Source organism: Onychomys torridus, chromosome 15, assembly GCF_903995425.1.
Source record: "Onychomys torridus chromosome 15, mOncTor1.1, whole genome shotgun sequence".
NCBI lineage: Eukaryota > Metazoa > Chordata > Mammalia > Rodentia > Cricetidae > Onychomys > Onychomys torridus.
This window is the reverse complement of record NC_050457.1, coordinates 34,449,454-34,467,949: the sequence shown is the minus strand read 5'-3', so window position 1 is coordinate 34,467,949 and position 18,496 is coordinate 34,449,454. Positions and strand designations below refer to the sequence as shown.

At 41.0% G+C, this 18,496-nt stretch overlaps 1 pseudogene; it reads left to right on the top strand.

The window, feature by feature from the left end:
• Positions 1-11,943: 11,943 nt before the first annotated feature.
• LOC118596148 lies at positions 11,944-14,872 on the top strand (annotated as a pseudogene).
• The last annotated feature ends 3,624 nt before the right edge of the window (positions 14,873-18,496 follow it).

The window sequence follows — 18,496 nt, the reverse complement described above, 5'->3', positions numbered from 1 at the left end:
AGAGAGACAAAGGGCACAAACTAGCTTTTCTGAGTAAAAAGCAGGCCAGAGCAAGGCTGAAAACCATAGCTACATCTGATCACCTGAAGTTTAGGGCAAGGCCACAAGGCTAGGAAGATGTTAGAGTACCAGAAATACATGCTAACTATATTAACTTCACAGTAGATTGAAAAAGATGGAAAATGAGCCCTCTGCAGATATCGAGGGCTCTTCCATGCAGTGAAAATATGAAATGTATAGCAGAGAGAGACTCTCTTGGCCTCACTGGTAGGTAGCCTGAGATTATTATTGGTCACTTGCTACTATGGCTTAAGTGTTGATTGACGCAGGGAAGCTGGTATGACTGAGTTGGAGAAGAACTTCAACAACTCAGTGATAGGAGGCAGGGAGCAACAGGAGTCATTAACAAAAATCCTGGGCTCGGAGGTTAGCTAAGATGTGGCATGAGCACTCAGCATGCGTGACACACAGGCTTGCTCTCTAGCACCAAAAACCAAACACAATTGTGGATCCAAACTCAACCTGATACGACAACTGAAGGTTGATTACTTTTCAGGAGTTAGAATCATCATGCTTTATATGAAGTTTAGCGGAAAGCATAGAGTGAGCCTCAGAGGGATAATGTTGAGACTCTTTGTACCTGGCTGTGTGTAAAGCTTACGAAGCAAACAAAGAGAAAGGATAAAAAGGAATCAACAAACTGTAATGACCAAGAGACTTGACATTTTAAGTTCAGACATCTGAGAGAATTGGCCATGGCTGTGTCTGAGACTAGTGTAATGTATGGTTAGTTATCGAGGAATGGTGTAACTAGAGAAGTCTAGGATTCATCATATGAGGTATTAGATTTGTTCAAGTTTTGGTGTTACTAGGCGAATTTCATTATCAAATTTAAAAGGCACTGAACATATTAAAAATTCTGAATTGTTATAGTTTGGACAGCATGCTGTCCTACATTTTAGCAGGGGAAGTATGTCAGCAAAGGTGTGACTCCAGTACTACATATGATTTAGAAAATCACATATATCACAAGAGGATAAATCGCTAAGCATTAGTCTATAACCTCAGAAAGCATAGAGGCTTTTTTTCTTTCTAACCCTTAAACTGCAGACTTACATACCAGAACTATCTTTGTCTCTGTGATTAGAGTGAGTCTGCCCTACTTCTGAGTCTGTCCATGAAGACTATCATTTCCCTGGATCCACTAGGTCAGTTGTTCTCAACTTCCCTAATGCCAAGACCCCTTATAGACTTCCTCATGTTGTGGTGACACCCAACCATAAAGTTTTCATTGCTACATTCATTGTAACTGTAATTTTGCTACTGCTATGAATCATAATTTAAATGTCTGATAAAGAGGATATCTTATATGCAACCCCTATGAAATGGTTGTATAACCCTCAAAGGGGGTTATGACCCACTAGTTGAGAACTACTGAACTAGAAGGAGAATTCAACTTAAAATGTGAGAGCTTGTCGCGCCCGCCTCGACCAGCAAGGAAGACGCGACACCAGGATCCTTCTCATTACAGTTTAATCAGACCTTTGATTAGTTACATTGTGTCTCTCTCGCTGGGGCAAGCCTCTCCCAGCACCTAAGTAGGGCTGGGCTGCCAACCCCAAGCAGCCACGTGGGCACTGTCCACAGGTTCACGCATATGCCAGCAACACACGAATCCAGCCATAGCCAAATAAGGAGCTGTTTACCATAAAGAGTGTTTGCCATCGGGAAGGCAGAGGGTAGAAGCCAGAGCCATCTTTAGGGTGCGGCTACCCGCGGCTCTCTACAGTTTCCCCCTTTTTGTTTTATAAAGCAACAGGCAAGAGTAGAGGTCTGATCTCTGCTAAAATGGAACATGTACTAATGTTTGTCCAGGCGTCGTCCACCCAGAGAACACTAGACCCATCCGATACCCTTTTCACAGAGGTGGGAGTTAGGGTACCAACCCACATGCAATCAGACTTGCTCTTCTTGAGGTCAGCGTATCATAACCTCAAGTGCAGTGCGCAGGCCTCGCATCCTGTGCCTAAATATCTTTTAAAGTAGCCAACCAGGCTTGGGGGGACTGTCCTGCATCAATGGCCATAAAGGCTTGGACAATCATGGCTGCATGGCGACGCTGTGAGATCCTAATGCGACAAATGCACCACAAGCATACTAGGGAGGTGAGCACCAGTAAACCTACTAGGGCTCCTATTCCCGCCCACTCCTTCATGTGGCCCATGGCTGTAGCAATCCAGGAAGATAATCCCTCCACCAGTCCGGTATCCACTCGAGTCGAATTCACCGTGACGATAGCCACTCTCAGCTGGTCCATCAGGTTATCGAACTCTCCAGTCCAATTGCCTAAAAGATAACTAGACAACTTTTTAGATAAATCTGCAGCATGACAATTGGAAGAATCCAAATTCAAAAAATTCAGAGTAAATAATGCAAGAGAAAGTCTGTCCTTAGGGGTACGGCCATAGCCTATTCCCCCTTTTTGTTTTTGAAGCAACTCCTTCAAGGAGCGATGAGCACGCTCCACAATGCCTTGACCTTGTGGATTATATGGTAGGCCATGTACAAGTTGCACATTCATCTGTTGACAGAAGGAAGTGAACTTCTGTCCAGTATATGCAGGACCATTGTCTGTCTTTAACTGTTGAGGCTTACCCCATGCTGCCCAAGCTTCTAAGCAATGAGCAATGACATGAGAGGCTTTTTCTCCTGCCATTGGGGTGGCATGAATGATTCCAGAACAGGTATCAACAGATACATGTACATATTTGACACGTCCAAATTCAGAGATATGTGTAACATCCATTTGCCATATTTTTAAGGGGAGCAAACCATGAGGGTTAACTCCTAAGCTAGAAGGATGATGAAAAATGACACATTGGGAACAATCTAGTACCACCTTTCGTGCCTCTGCACGTGAGATAGAAAATTTTTGTTGTAATGTCCTTGCATTAACATGAAATTCTTTGTGGAAAGCATATGCTCGTTGTATGGCAGAAGCCATAAACATCCATTCCTGTCTAGTACACTGATCTACTATATCATTGCCTTTAGCCAATGGACCTGGCAGACTAGTATGTGCACGGATGTGTTGCACAAAAAAGGGATGTTTACGTTGCCAGATCAGTTTCTGTGATTGGCCAAACAATGAGCTAACCGGGCTAGAAGATTTGATGGGCCCTGCACATTCAAGGCTTTTTAAAGCATTAACAACATAACTAGAATCTGACACTAAATTAAAAGCAAATGGAAAAGCCTTGAAAACTTCAAGAACTATTGAAAGCTCCACCTGTTGAGGTGCACCTGGCAAGAATTGATGCTTTACAGGTTCATTAGAATCCACCATATAAACACCACAGCCTGTCTTAGACCCATCTGTAAATATAACACTTGCTCCTGGAATGGGCTTTGAAGCAGTTACTTTAGGGAAAACTACAGGCTGTTCTTTAAAGAAAGTTAATAGTGGATGTTTAGGATAATGGCAATCTATGTGTCCTGGATAGGTACAACGCAGTATTGCCCAATCATCTATGGCAGCACATAATACCTTGACTTGAGTAGAATCATAAGGAACAACTAGCGTTTGTGGTGATGTCCCAAAATATTGTAAACATTGTTGAATACCCTGTTGCACAAGTAATGCCACAGCAACAGGATAATACTCAATTGATTTTAGTATAAATCCATAACAAGGGTCCTTTCTGCCATAAAATTCCCGTAGGTTGTAATTGGGTAGGCAGAATGCACAGGGTAATATCATTATTATTTTGCACTCTTTGAAGAAAAGCTCTTTGTAGTTTATCTTCTAATTTTGTTAAGGCTTCTCGGGCTGCATTGGTTAATTGCCTCGGTGAATCCAAGGCTGCATCTCCAATTAAAATATCATATAATGGTTTTAACTCATAATTGGCCATTCCTAAACTTCCTCTTATCCAATTTATATCTCCTAATAATTTTTGAAAATCATTCAATGTGCAAAGATGATCCTTCCTTAACTCTACCTTTTGTGGCATGATATGATGTTTAGTTATTTTAGAGCCAAGATAATTGACAACTTTGTTCTGTTGCACCTTCTCAGGGGCAATACAGAGTCCCTTTTGCTTTAGCAGTTCTACAAGTGAGCTATATGCTTCTTGAAGAATGCTCTCTTCTTTAGCTGCTAACAGTATATCATCCATATAATGGAGGCATTTCAAGCCTGGAAAACGTGCTCTCAAAGGTTCTAAAGCATTTGCTACAAATAATTGACACATTGTAGGACTGTTGGCCATGCCTTGTGGCAATACAACCCACTGATATCTTTTATCAGGTTCCTCATGATTAGTGGAAGGTAAAGTGAAAGCGAATCTCTCACTGTCTTTGCTATTCAGTGGAATGGAAAAGAAGCAGTCCTTAATATCTACCACAATAATAGGCCAATTTTCAGGCAAGGCTGACAGCAATGGAAGACCACGCTGTACAGGTCCCATAATTCTCATTTGTTCATTTATAGCTCTAAGATCATGTAACCATCTCCATTTTCCTGATTTCTTCTTGATGACAAATATGGGTGTATTCCAGGGAGAAAGAGAGGGTTTAATGTGCCCTTTCTCCAATTGCTCTTTCACTAATTGATATGCAGCATGTAATTTCTCAGAGGAGAGTGGCCACTGAGGAACCCAAACTGGCTCCTCCGTTACCCAGGTTATGGGAATGCCCTCCTCAGCGGCCCCTAGGAAAAACCCAACCCTTGTTTGGGTTTCCTAGGTACTGTTTGTATTGGCTCCTTTTTGCCTTGTAAAAATTTTCCCAGGCCAAAATCAGGATGACACCCCATGTTTTTCATAATATTTTTAGATTCTTTGGAGTATTCATTACTTAACTGAAAGCCCATGGATTTCATAAGATCCCTCCCCCAGAGGGACACTGGAAGCTCAAGGACATAGGGTTGTATAACGCCAGAGTGACCTTCGGAATCTTGCCAATTTAACAAATTTGCACTAACATTTGGAACACTGGCATAACCCAGTCCCTGCAATGTTTGTGAGGAAGCCTGTATAGGCCAACCTCAAGGCCAATCTTTGCTAGCTATGATACTGCGATCTGCACCTGCAATCCAAATCTAAGTCTCTTCCCAACTTTTCCCAGGAAGGCACTGTGAGGCTTCCTGAAATTGCAAACCAAGGAGCAATTACATCACATTGTTCCAGAAATCGCTCTAGGGTGCGTTTTTTTATTTTCAGTTTCTTAGAGAGAAGCAGCTCGTTAAGAGCCAAAAAAATTGGGTGCGAGGAGGAGGCGCCCATGTTAGTATACTTTTTTTTTTTTTTCTTTTCTCAATTTGAAAAGTTTCTCGGAGGTTTCTCAGAGCCTTTGCAGAATTGCTCCAGCCCTCCGGGCTCCTGCTTGTTTTATCTAATTATCCGTCCGCTCTTGTCGCGGCCCAATTAAATTATCCGTCCGCTCTTGTCGCGGCTCTGCTTTCCCGCTCTCCCTTCTACAGGTGAGCGTTACCCGCTTTTGTCGCGGATCCCCAGTTTTTTCTGAGGACTTACCGGTATACCGCCTGACTGTAAATGAGTTCTGAATCCGGAGAGAGCCGTGGTAATTGTCCCCGTACGGGCCACCACTTGTCGCGCCCGCCTCGACCAGCAAGGAAGACGCGACACCAGGATCCTTCTCATTACAGTTTATTCAGACCTTTGATTAGTTACATTGTGTCTCTCTCGCTGGGGCAAGCCTCTCCCAGCACCTAAGTAGGGCTGGGCTGCCAACCCCAAGCAGCCACGTGGGCACTGTCCACAGGTTCACGCATATGCCAGCAACACACGAATCCAGCCATAGCCAAATAAGGAGCTGTTTACCATAAAGAGTGTTTGCCATCGGGAAGGCAGAGGGTAGAAGCCAGAGCCATCTTTAGGGTGCGGCTACCCGCGGCTCTCTACAAGAGCTATAATTCTTAATTTGGGCAATCTAATTTTATAGTTTAGTATGATGTAAATACAAACAACTTGCTTGCTAATTTAACCAATATAAAGTTAATAAGATGAATGTAAAAATCACTGTCCAGAATTGTGAATAAAGAAAAGTTAAGAATCCAATGTTGCTGGCATCTTCTTCTTTGAAGCAGAATAACAGCTTTGCTGAAAAGTGAATTTAGTTTGTCAAACACTAATATTTAAGGGGAAAAAAGATCAGCAGGTTTTTCCAGGATTTTTCTTCCTGTCTCAGCATGTAATCAAATATAGCACATATCAGTTTGAATTGCCAACCATTAATTCAGCTAGAATCATTTTTAGTTGAATGCATGTTGTGTTCCTCCCAAGTATCAACCATATAAGAAATACATAGAAATATTCAATAGCTCCTGCTGTATTTGGAGTTTTCACACTGCATTCAGATAAACCTAAATTCTATTTGCTATTGGGGGACCAATTTCAATCTTCACAGACATCCAAGAGTATCTCAGATTTCAGTTCCCAACAAAGTGATACTCTCCACATTAAATGAGAAGGAAAACATGCAGTGAGTCTATTAGGCAATAGTAGATAAATATTTAGAAAAGCACACAACAGAAATATGTGTATATAACTCAGAAGAACAAGCACAGAAAAATAATGCAACTAGATAAGGTTTCCACTGATAGTAATCCTGGGCTGCAAATAACCTTGTTGGAAACATCATGCGGTTCTGATTGACAAATGTTACTTGACAGTCAGAGAAGAGTGCCATAAATCTCCAAACTTCATGTTTCTGTTATAGCAAGAATAATTCCAGGCTACCCGAATGTTTCTCATTTATTTTTTGACTTAAGAATGTTCGAAAAAAAAAATCCAAGAAATAAGCTCAAATCTTCATATCATTCCTTTAATTTAGCTCATATAGGGGTGATGGTTGATTTGAATGTCACCTTGCTACAAATTAAAACACATGAGTAGGCAGCCTCAGTGGAAGAAATGTCCAGATTGCCTTCACTGATGTGGGAAGACCCACCCAAATTTGGGAAGCACCTTCTGGAAGCAGCTTAGGTAAAAATAGACATCCTGGAAGGAAGATTGTTTATTTGCCTTTGGTAGTGTGGCTTTTTCTCTTGATACTAATTTTTAATTAACTCTCTTGCTGTTGCCATTTATTTCCCTGATACTGGAACGAATGTTCGTGGGCTTCCATTATTGTCGAAGGACTGGTGGTTCTCCAGAACTCTCCATGTTTTTGGAACCAGATTGGAATTGCTGAGGCATCCAATCTTAGGGCCTGAGCAGCTACCAGGTTCTCAGCCTCTCAAGTGTGAGACAGCTATTGTTACTTGGTTTAATAAATAAGTATATATGACTATACAAATAAGTGTATATGTGTATATTCATTCTATTCCCCTGGGAAACCCTGATTAATATAAGAAGATATGGAAAATTTCTAGTTCATTAAGTAACTCACTTAAAAAATACCAAAATGACTTGTAGTATGATTTAGAGAGCTGGTGTTTCAGTTCTTTGCCAGAACTATCTGGGGACTTTCAACAATGTAGTTAAGTCATCCCTAAGCTTTGTTCAAAATATTGCAGACAGGAGCTGGAAAGATGGCTCAGCAGGTAAGAGCACTTGTTGCTCTTCCAAAGGACCCAAGTTCAGCTCTCAGCACCCATGTCAGGCAGCCCATAAGCATTTGTAACTCCATATCCAGGGGATCTGGCATCCATGGCCATCTGAACACATGTGCATGGCAGACACACACACACACACACACACACACACACACACACACACAGAGAGATACACACACACTTAAAAATACAACAAATCTTTAAGGTATGCTTGTCTTTATTTTATTTTGTGTTATGTTATGTGTGTGTGGGCATGGACATGTGCACAAGAGAGGAGCTGGTTCTCCCCTTATACCATGTGGGTCCCAGGAAGATTAAAATCAGGTCATCACACTGGGCAGCAAGCACCTGTACACAGTGAGCCATCTTGTAAGCCCTCATCTTTTGAGAACTGTCTGTCCATTTCATTAGCCCAATCTGTTTGTTGGGTTGTTTGTTTTCTTATTATTTAGCTTAGATACTTTCAGATCTTTATATAGTTTAGGTGTTAACCCCCTGTTAGATGTACAGTTCAGATTCTTCTCTTACTCTGAAAGGAGAATCTGTCTCTTCCCATAGTTAACTCTGCTTTACTGTACAGGAACTTTTCAATTTAGTGAGGTCACATTTGTCAACTGTTGACCCAATTACCCAAGCGACTGGCATCCTACTGAAAAAGTCTTTGCTTATTTTATATCTTGGAATGTTTTCCCTTGCCGGGCGGTGGTGGCGCATGCCTTTAATCCCAGCACTCGGGAGGCAGAGGCAGGTGGATCTCTGTGAGTTCGAGGCCAGCCTGGTCTACAGAGTGAGTTCCAAGAAAGGTGCAAAACTACACAGTGAAACCCTGTCTTGAAAAACCAAAAAAAAAAAAAAAAAAAAAGTTTTCTCTAATTATTTTTTCCTCTAAGACTTTTAGGGTTTGGGGTCTTTCATCAATTGGAGATGATTTTTTGCAAATGGTGAGAAATAAGGATGTAATTTCATCTATCCAGTTTCCCCAGTACTATTTGTTGAAGAGGCTGTCTTTTCTTTAATGTGCATCTTGGTCAACTTCATGAAACAATGGGTATTTGTAGCTACATGCTTTTATTTCTGAGTCCTCTATTTTATTCCTTTGTTCTCTCTGTCTCTGTCTCTGTCTCTGTCTCTGTGTGTGTGTGTGTGTGTGTGTGTGTGTGTGGGGTGTGGTGTGGTGTGTGTGTGTGTGTGTGTGTTGTGCAAGTGCTTTGCAGGTTTTGCTGCTATGGCTCTATGGTATAATTTGAGATCAGGTTTACTTCCAGAATTATTTTTTTTCCCTCAAGATTACTTTGCCTATAAATGGTCCTTGAGGCTTCCATATAAATTTTATTTTTTTCCTGTTGCTCTAAAGAGTGATATTAGAATGCTGAGGAGAAATGCATTGGATTTCTTTTGGCAAGGTAGTCTTGCCATCATCTAGTGTCTTCAGTAATTTCTTTCTTTTGTGTTTTAGAGTTCATTGTATGCTGTGGGATGTCTTTCTGTACACTGTGAATATGTACTGCTCTGATTGATTGATAAATAAAATGCTGATTGGCCAGTAGCCAGACAGGAAGTATATGCAGGACAAGTAGACAAGGAGAATTCTGGGAAGAGGAAGGACTGAGTCAGGTGTCACCAACCAGACACAGAGGAAGCAAGATGACAAGGCAGAACTATGGCTAAACATAGATAAGAATTATGGGTTAAATTAAATGTAAGAGCTAGTCAGTAATAAGCCTGAGTTAATGGCTAAGCAGTTATAATTATTATGAGCCTCTGTGTGCTTACTTGGTGGACGTGAATGGGAGAGGTTGGTGGCTGGCTGGGGCACGGGAAAACTTCTAACTACAATTGTAAAAGTTATTTATTTATTTATTTATTTATTTATTTACTTACTTACTTACTTACTTACTTACTTACTTACTTACTTATTTCATTAGGTTTATCCCAAGTGTTTATTTTCCCCAACTGTAAGTGGGATTGTTGTCTTGATTTCATTCTCAGCGTGACTGTTACTGATATTTAGGAGGGCTGGCAATTGTATGTTTTTTTCTCTACATTTTCTTTGCACAATATATTTTGATCACATTTTCCCCAACTCTTCCCAGGTCCCACCCACCCCTCCATGCAGTCAACTTTGATTTTAACACTTTTGACACTCTGTGCTAGTGAGTCTTCCAAAATCCAAATCTAAATTTATGTCTTCAAATCAGATGGGATTGCTCTCCCCTACCCCAGGTAAAAGAATCTGGAAACTACTTTAAAACCTAACTTTGATCCTTAGCAGGTTTTCTTACTGAGGAGATCCTACCAATGAATTGCTTTTATGTTGCTATAATATAATCTTCAGAGGACATAGAGAGGAGACACTTGCTATTTTGTGCGATAGCTTAATATACAGAATCACAAACCCAGAGATTTCCATTTTTATGGTTCAAGTTGCACACACTGTAGATTCAAATGATTACAGTAAGCCCTGCCTGCCCATGGGATTTGTTTCTATATAGTCAACCAATGGTACACAGAAAATTGAAATTCAGAAGATTTTTGTATCTATACTGAAGTCAGACATTTCTGTTATTATTCCATAAATAACAAAATATACTGGCTGCTTACACAAAATTTACGTGGCACTGGGTATTATAAATATTCTAGAATGTGTTTAAAATACAAAGAAGGATGCACAAGGCTATATGTAAATCCTTCACCATTTTATATGCAACTTGAGTGGCCATATGTTTTGGTAATTGAAGAAGGTCCTGAAAACTGTCTCTGATGAATACTGACAGATGACTGTACTCCAGTTGATTCTTCCCCTGCTATTCATAATAAGCAAAGTTTGTTCCAGGAAGAAGAAATCCATGAAGTTAGTGTCTGTAACTCAGAGTGTAGTTCAATGACAGTCACATTAACATCCTGGTGGCAGGGAGGTCTTGTTAGAGTCTTCTGAGTAAGTTTCCAACTTTGACAGGCTCCTCAGATGATTCATATTGATATCAAAGTTTAGGAAACTACAGTTTACTAGACTTGAGACCTAAAACCTCATCCTTTCCCAAAGCCTGGCATTTTGTGAGATGTGCCATTCTCTGCCGTAGCTGTATACTTATAGTGCCCAGAATAATGCCTGTCATGGAACTTTTATGCCCTTTAATGTGTCAGGTTAAGTCACATTAACGGCATGAGTGACCTACTGAGTCAGTGCAGTATCACAGTGTATCCGTATTAGCATCATATGAACTTTTATGAATCTACCTCTAGATTTAATCAATATTTTAAGCCACATGAGGTACAATAGAGAATTCAACTTGCACTGATGATCTTTGGGTTTCGTTTTGTGTGGGAGCCCATCTGGGAGACCAGCTCCCACATTTTATGACAGGGTACTCTTGAGGAATGAGGGATAAGAGATATTAGATAGAGGCATAGAGGGGAGAGAGAAATGGATAGAAACACATGATAGCCTCGGGAGGGCCTGTATCATTATCCATCAGCCCCTTCTGGCTCTTCTAAAGGGCTATTTATAGGAATGCCAAGGGGTGGAGCAAAAGACCTCCCCCCAGCTCAGCCAAGTGTAGACCCTTCCAATCACCTAGAAACCATGCACATGGTCAAGCAATCCTCTAATGCAGCATTGCTGGGTAAAGCATGCTCAGATCTCACTAGGAAATCTTTGTGGGCCTTCAAAGTTTTGGAATAGTCTCCCCATTTTTAAATTCAAAGCAGCTTTATGTTTCTCCACTTCCCTTTTCCCGGGACTCAGCTTACCGTGTAGAGTTTATTTACCTACCTTATCATCCTCCCTCCTTGCAAATGACTGAAGTAGGTGGAAGGAGACATTTGCTGAGTTACATTGCACCTCACTTTCCCATTTAGCCTTAGCCAAAGTAACACCTTTGAGGCCTAGGGTGGGCAAGTGGAAACATGGAAGGAGTCCCCTTCTCATCGTTATCTTCAGGATGTCTTCCTTCAGTGCAACAGTGGTATTGATTTTATATTTTGTCTGTTCTGAACAGGATGATCCATAAAACCCTGGTGTGATCTACAGTGGCTGCTCATTTAAAAAAAAAAAAAAAAAACACGTTTGTTTTTCATTTCATGAGCACCACCATGTGTGTTTTCGAAAGGAAAGTGATAGTCTTGCCAGGGAACATTTCTTTGCTCTTTTTCCTCATTTCCCCTCAGCTTGCAACATAGTCATATTGCAGCCTGTTCAAGGGCTGAGTGTTTTTACGGAGTGATGAAGATGAATTATTCCTTTTGGGCACAAAGAAAGCTGTTTTACCTGTTACCTAAATTGAAAAGAGACAAAAAATACTGCTCAATTTTAACCTGTCAGTAGACACTTGGGAGGAGATAGTTGCTTCCTAAAAACTCGAAGAATGGTTTCTAAAACATCTGGTGACATTAAAGTGAGATTAGAGGTGGGTGCTCAACAACTCCCTTTTTGCATCCAGTTTTACCAAATCCCTAATCTACTAGTGAAATGTTCAGGGAACCTGCCAAAAATGCTATAATCTTTTTTCTATCTTCTATGAAAGTGTTATTAGAGTTTAAAGGAAAAAGCCCAGGGCAGGCAAGCTGTAAAGCTCAGTAAACACCTAGAGGAAGAGAAGGGAAGAAAAACCATCCTGTTGGATGTAAGCTGGCATGGAGGACAGCCAGGCACATGGCAGATGAGCAGCCATATAACAGGGAGGGGGGAATTTAAACAAAAAAGTGAGGAATCCCAAAAACCAGGAGCAGGAACTCCATGCTTAGAACAGAGTTACAAAGAAGAAAATGAATAAAGGGAAAAGTGGCAGACTTGCAAAGTTCCATGGCTATTGCCTTATAAGCTACTTCACTATAGGGGCAGGAATTCTGTGAAGGGAAGGGACAGTTCTATTAAAGAGGTAATTATCCCACCTATTGCATCATCACTAGGAGAGCTCATCTTCCTAGAGTTATCCATCCTTCCTGAGGGGTGGTCCCTTGACCAGGTGATTGACCAGCCTGAATGAATTAACTCTTTATGTTCTGTGTAGCTTGGAATATATAGCTCCACTCAGATGAGGGATTTTATCCTTTTGGCCAGATGGAACTGATTTCCCACTACTGGACCATTATGGCTGATATGTCATTCCTTCCTCTGACGAGGGAGAAATAATTTAGGAGATGGGTTGAAATTGACAAATATATAGAATTCATTTTTTTTTTTTTTTTACCATGAAATTCTAGAGACTTGATTTCAAAGTTGTTCTCTGGAAGGTATTATTAATGTCTGGCTGGAATTCTGGGTCCCACCCTCACATACAGCCTTTAGGCAAAGGCGCTTACTTAAGAGGGGATATACCAGAACTCCCTTCTGGTATATCTAGCCAGAAAACAAAAAGCATTTGGGATCTGCTGCTTTTGAGGCACCTGCCTATGACTGCATCTTCTGTTCCTATCTCCTGTTCTCATCATGCCCTCTGAAGGTAACCCTACTTGTCACCTGATGATTCTGGTAATGACTAACCTGGCTTCTGTGAGCTGAATGGAAGTATTGCATGTATCAGTTAGTGTACTCCTCTAGTGTGTCCGGTCTTAGACATTAGTCTTAAATCCACATGAAATGTTCTTCGACAATCATTTCTCACTAATGATTTTCTTTGTCATAAGAAAATTGCTCCTGGGATATAGAACATCACAACATCAATTTCAGCACTGCAGCACCTACCTGCAATCAAGAGAGACAGAGCCATATTTTTTTTAACCTAAAACGCAGGTAATGACTTTCATCTGTCTCCCTCTCCAGAAGCCACCTGGAAGGAAGTTCATGCTGCTAGTCTAGCAGATCCAATAGCTTCCAAAGTATCAGGAAGCAGATCCTGGGTGCATCACTCTCCAGTTTGGCTTTGCAGTGCAAATGTAAAGTTGATGAGGAGCCCAGTCTTGGATGCTAATGTGAGTGTCTCAGGAGATCCTAATGGACTTTCATTTAAACATGTTAAAATTATTCTTTGTTGTGGCTTTTCCTGGTTCCCTGTCTAGGGCTTGTAACACCAATACCTCTTGCCTTTGTGTCTCCTTCACACTTTTATCCAGACACCACTCAAGGACTACTTTCCTCCCTATACCTGGTCACACCTGCATTGGTGTAACCACTTACGACCTTTTAAGACTGTAATCTTTAGCAGAACACTACATAACCTTACAGGACTTCTCTGTGTATGAACGCCTATGGGGGTTTAAAGTATATTTGAATCCTTCTGGAAGGACACTGATGTTAATGGGGTGGAGCTGCACACTGAGGAGAACACAGACTGGGACCCTGCAAAACAGAGAGCCAGTTACCTCCTGCCAAAAGTGTGCTGTCTGTGTCTGGTGCCATTCCTGTTAGCCAGCCTGCAGAGTCCTGTGCTAGCTTCTTCCATGATTCTAAGCCCTCATCCTCCTAGTCCATGGCATATGGGGAAATTAAGCACCCACCCCATCTGCCCTGGCCTCTAAAAAGCTGGTGGAAGTAAAAAAAAAAAAAGTGCTTGTTCCAATTTCAGAGGATCACCCAGCCATAAAAATTGCAAAGTTACTGGAGACTATGATGCTAATACATAAACCAATGTCATCACTTATCAGTAAAGGAAACTGGTGCTACATTAATTCCACTCTGCAGGCACTGGTGGCATTGGGGGCTTACCCCATCAGATATATCACCTGATTAAGTTCATTTCTCTGTACTCAAGACTGCAAATGCATTTGTTCCCCGAATGAACACGTTTACTAATATGCCAGTGGCTCCCAAACCCCTCCGAGCTCTTGGAGATAAAATTGAGATGGATATCTGCTCATGTACCTTTGAACCCATATACACTTACAGCTTCCTGATAAATGGGGCATGACTTCCTGTCTTCCTTGACTTCCTGTCAGATCGAGCATGCCTTTTTCAGGAAGATGCTGGGGAGTACTTAGGCTTCATTCTCAATGGTCTCCATGAGGAAGTGCTGAGCATCAAGAAACTCCTCTCACCCATTCACAAAAAACTTGCCAATTCCAATGGAGCCAGAAGCCACTGAACAAAGAGCAGGAAGACACAAAGAGACAAAGAGAGGGAGAATGAGAGAGAGCAAGGGGTCCCAGGAATAAGGGATCCATCACCCAACAGGCATATTTCGTTCAGACACCTATCACTAGCGTTTTCAGTGGACACATCAGGTCTGTGGTTTACCAGCAGAGTTCCAAAGAAACTGTCATTTTGCAGCCATTTTTCCACACTGCAGTTGGATTTGTAGTCTGACAAGATACACAGTCCAGGATGCTTTGGAAAAGTGTGGTGGGTCGGACATTTAGGGTGCAGACATGAGGTTGCAGGGGTGGGTATTATAACTCTATTATCATGAAAAGATTTCAAGTCACATTCATGCTCTCTGTGCACATGAGGAAAAATAGGCAAAATGATGAAGATTGACACTTCCCGGTGTCTGCTGTGTAATCTATCTCCGTCTCTCTGATCTCGTGTCCTTAATTGTACATAGTATATTGATTACTAGGAGTATAAAGTTGTCACCCATCAATACAAAAATCACAAAGTTGGTTTAAAAATTAAAAGAAAAATTAAAAATTAAAATGTCTATGTATATAGGTAACAAGATTAAGGCAAAGAAACTTGGATTTGGGGAAATCCAATTAAATATGTTCTATCCTTGAGTCAAATGCAAAGTAGTAAAGCATAAAGCTGTTTATTTGGAAAGAAAGCTGTCCATTATATATGAGATTATGGAAGACTATGTTTTGATAGCCACAGCTAGGATCCTCTCTTCTCAGTGATGACCCCACATAATGAGGGCTCCCTAGTAAAAACAAAGGACCTCCTCAGGGATCTAAAGCATGCTCAAAGATACCCTTTTAAAGGGCTTCTTCTTCTTCTTCTTCTTCTTCTTCTTCTTCTTCTTCTTCTTCTTCTTCTTCTTCTTCTTCTTCTTCTCCTCCTCCTCCTCCTCCTCCTCCTCCTCCTCCTCCTCCTCCTTCTTCTTCTTCTTCTTCTTCTTCCTGGATTATGCAAGAAGATAATGAATGTACATACCCAGCGGGAATTGTGTTGCAGCAAGCTGGAGGAGGAGCAAACTGATAAGCCCTAGGGTTTTAAATTTAAGTTTTTAAGAAGGAAAGGAAAAAACACATCCTTCTGTCAACGCAAGTTGAGGGACTTATTTCAACACTTAGGGTTGGTTGTTTACAAAGTGATTCAACTAACCCTGGTCAGACTACACATGGCACATGGTTCCTTGGGACCAGGGACCATTTTCTTCATTAGCTAAAGAGTAAACAGCCCTTACCTAACAGTATTCCTTTCTCTAGGATGCTTTCAATTGTAGATTCCTCCCAGAAATGCTTGTTTAGACTTGTGTAGACCAATTTGTAATCAGTTAAATTGCCGTTTTCATATCCTGTGGAAGGGAATGTGCTAAGTAAGACTCTCAGAGTCAAAATAAAGGGGCCAGCTAGCCAGCTCTGTGAGTGAAGGCTCATGAAGCCAAGCCCTTTGGATAGAACTCACTCCTGTCAGGAATGAGAGGAGGTCAGGGGAGTTGTTCTCTGACCTTTACATGTGTGTCATGGCAAGCTCACATGGGTACCTCTGTGTGAACATACATACATACACAGAGACACTAGATAAATGGGACATTTAAAAAAAGTTAAAATACAAACTTCGGTTATTACCTCTATGCCTGTTTTCCCAGAACTTGCTGGTGTCTGCATGGAAGATAGATTGCAAACCCCCACCCCCCACTTTCTTTCTTTAATCCCACACATTCTTTTCAAAACTTAACTTTCCCTTTGATGCTCAAGTAGTCTCGGATATATCCCCATTTCAAGGTTCACTCTGATGGAAGTCACTAGACAAGGGAGACTCCAGTTTCCTTTGGACCTTTATCTGTGCAGGGAAGAGAGAAGAAAGGGCTCCCTTAAGATAGTAAATGAAGGGATTTGTGCAGAGACAAAGATAATTTTTCAAGGCCTTCTCTGGCACGTAGATCAATTTCAGGGCTATTAATCCTTTGATTTATGTTTGGGTGCAAGAGAACAGAGGAATCAAATGTCTGGAATTGGATTCTACATGGTTTATCAAATAGAGACGTCAGGGCATGTGATTTATAGGATTGTTTGTAACAGCTTTGTGTAGCCCATTGATGAAGGGAGTGAGATGGTGCTATGATTCCTCTGCCTTATGCTGGTCCAAAGTCTTATTGCCAGCTTTTCCAGTTACAAATGTTCACATGAATCCTAAGACATTTCCAAAATCTGATTAAGTATCAAAATAATGTCTGAGATCATTGGAGTGCAACATGGTCAGTTAGAGGGACTTGGTAGACAGCCAGTCTTTTTGTTCCCAGTCAGTTCTCTGACTCCATCTGCATCTGGTTCCCCTTGCAGGTGTTTTTCCATGGTGTTTCTTGACTTTTAATGGACCTCTGTGGAGTAATGAAACTTAAAATACAAAGATGAAGGCATCTTTGACTTACAATCCTGGTGATCTCATGGGGTATTATGTCACTTTGAACAACTTGGGGTACTATCTTTCTTCCCTGGCTTCAAGACAGCAGCAGCTACACCTTTCCTCTGGGGTGCCTAAGGAGTCCCTACTGCATGCCAGTCATGACACCTAAAATTTACCTGCTGGGGGATGTCTTTCTGTACACTGTGAATATATGTTGTTCCCATTGGTTAGTAAAGAAGCTGCTTTGGCCTATGACAAGGCAGCTTAGAGGCAGGTGGAAAAGCCAAGGAGAGAGACAGGAAAGAGAAACGTGGACTGGGGAGACACCAGACTGCCATCCTAGGAGCAACATGTGATGGGATGCAGGTAAAGCCACAGAACATGTGGTGATACATAGATGAATAGTTATGGGTTGAGTTAAACTGTAAGAGTAGCTAGCAAGAAGCCTGCCATAGGCCATACAGTTTGTAAATAATATTAAGGCTCTGAATGATTATTTTATAAGTGACTGTGGGGCCATGGGGCCTGGCAGGGCCAGGCAGGACTGGAGAAACCTTCTGGCTACATTTACCTCTCACATCATCTGTCACCATGATGTGTGGAGCATGTGTCAGTAAATTATGGTATGTGCCTAAGAGGAAAAGAAATAGTATAAAAGAATCAAGTATCTGTGTAGATGATTCCTAAAGACATACTGAATGAAGTAGAACAAATACACAATATGACAGACACTATATTGGTTCAAATTTTAAAATAATAACATGTCTTTCAGAAATGCATAAATAGGAAACAAAATGATAAAGAACAGGGGATGTATTTTTCTTTGAAATAGTCTTTGACCTCTTGGAATTTATTGCTAGTCCTTCAGTGGTGTTCATACAGATAGAGAAGAAGTCTATTCACTATGTTGGGTGAAAGGATAGCATGAAATTCTTCTGAACAAATTAAGCAGAATGGAGGATGCTTCGAGAAATAATCACTTGTTTAATTTTTGCCTCATATTTAAGCAATACGGTGTGAAAGCTTCACTGGTGATAGTCCAGTGAATAGTAAATAGACCAAGGAGAAAAACAAGAGACAGTCACAGCATTAATTTATGTCATAAACTTTGGAACAACAGAAATCAAAGGTTAAGTGCTTTGAAACTTAAATAATAAAAGCTTGTATAGTTCCACACGCCTGTAATCTGAGGACACAGGAGGAACAAAACAGGATTATGAACCTGGGGCCTTTCTGGGCTGTACTGTAAGACTCTATCACAAACAAACAAACAAAGCAACCTTAGGTAATAGGCTCTGCCATGCTCTCTTCGTCTATTTAACTTAATTATTAAATGGATTCAGCATAACATAAAAAGTTGCCCATATTAACAGACCACCAAGTTCTAGCTTGTTCAGTCTTCATATAATCATGTAAGTAGGCTTTATTTTCCTTGCTTTTCAAATGAGAACTTTGATACATGGGGGTATTAAATC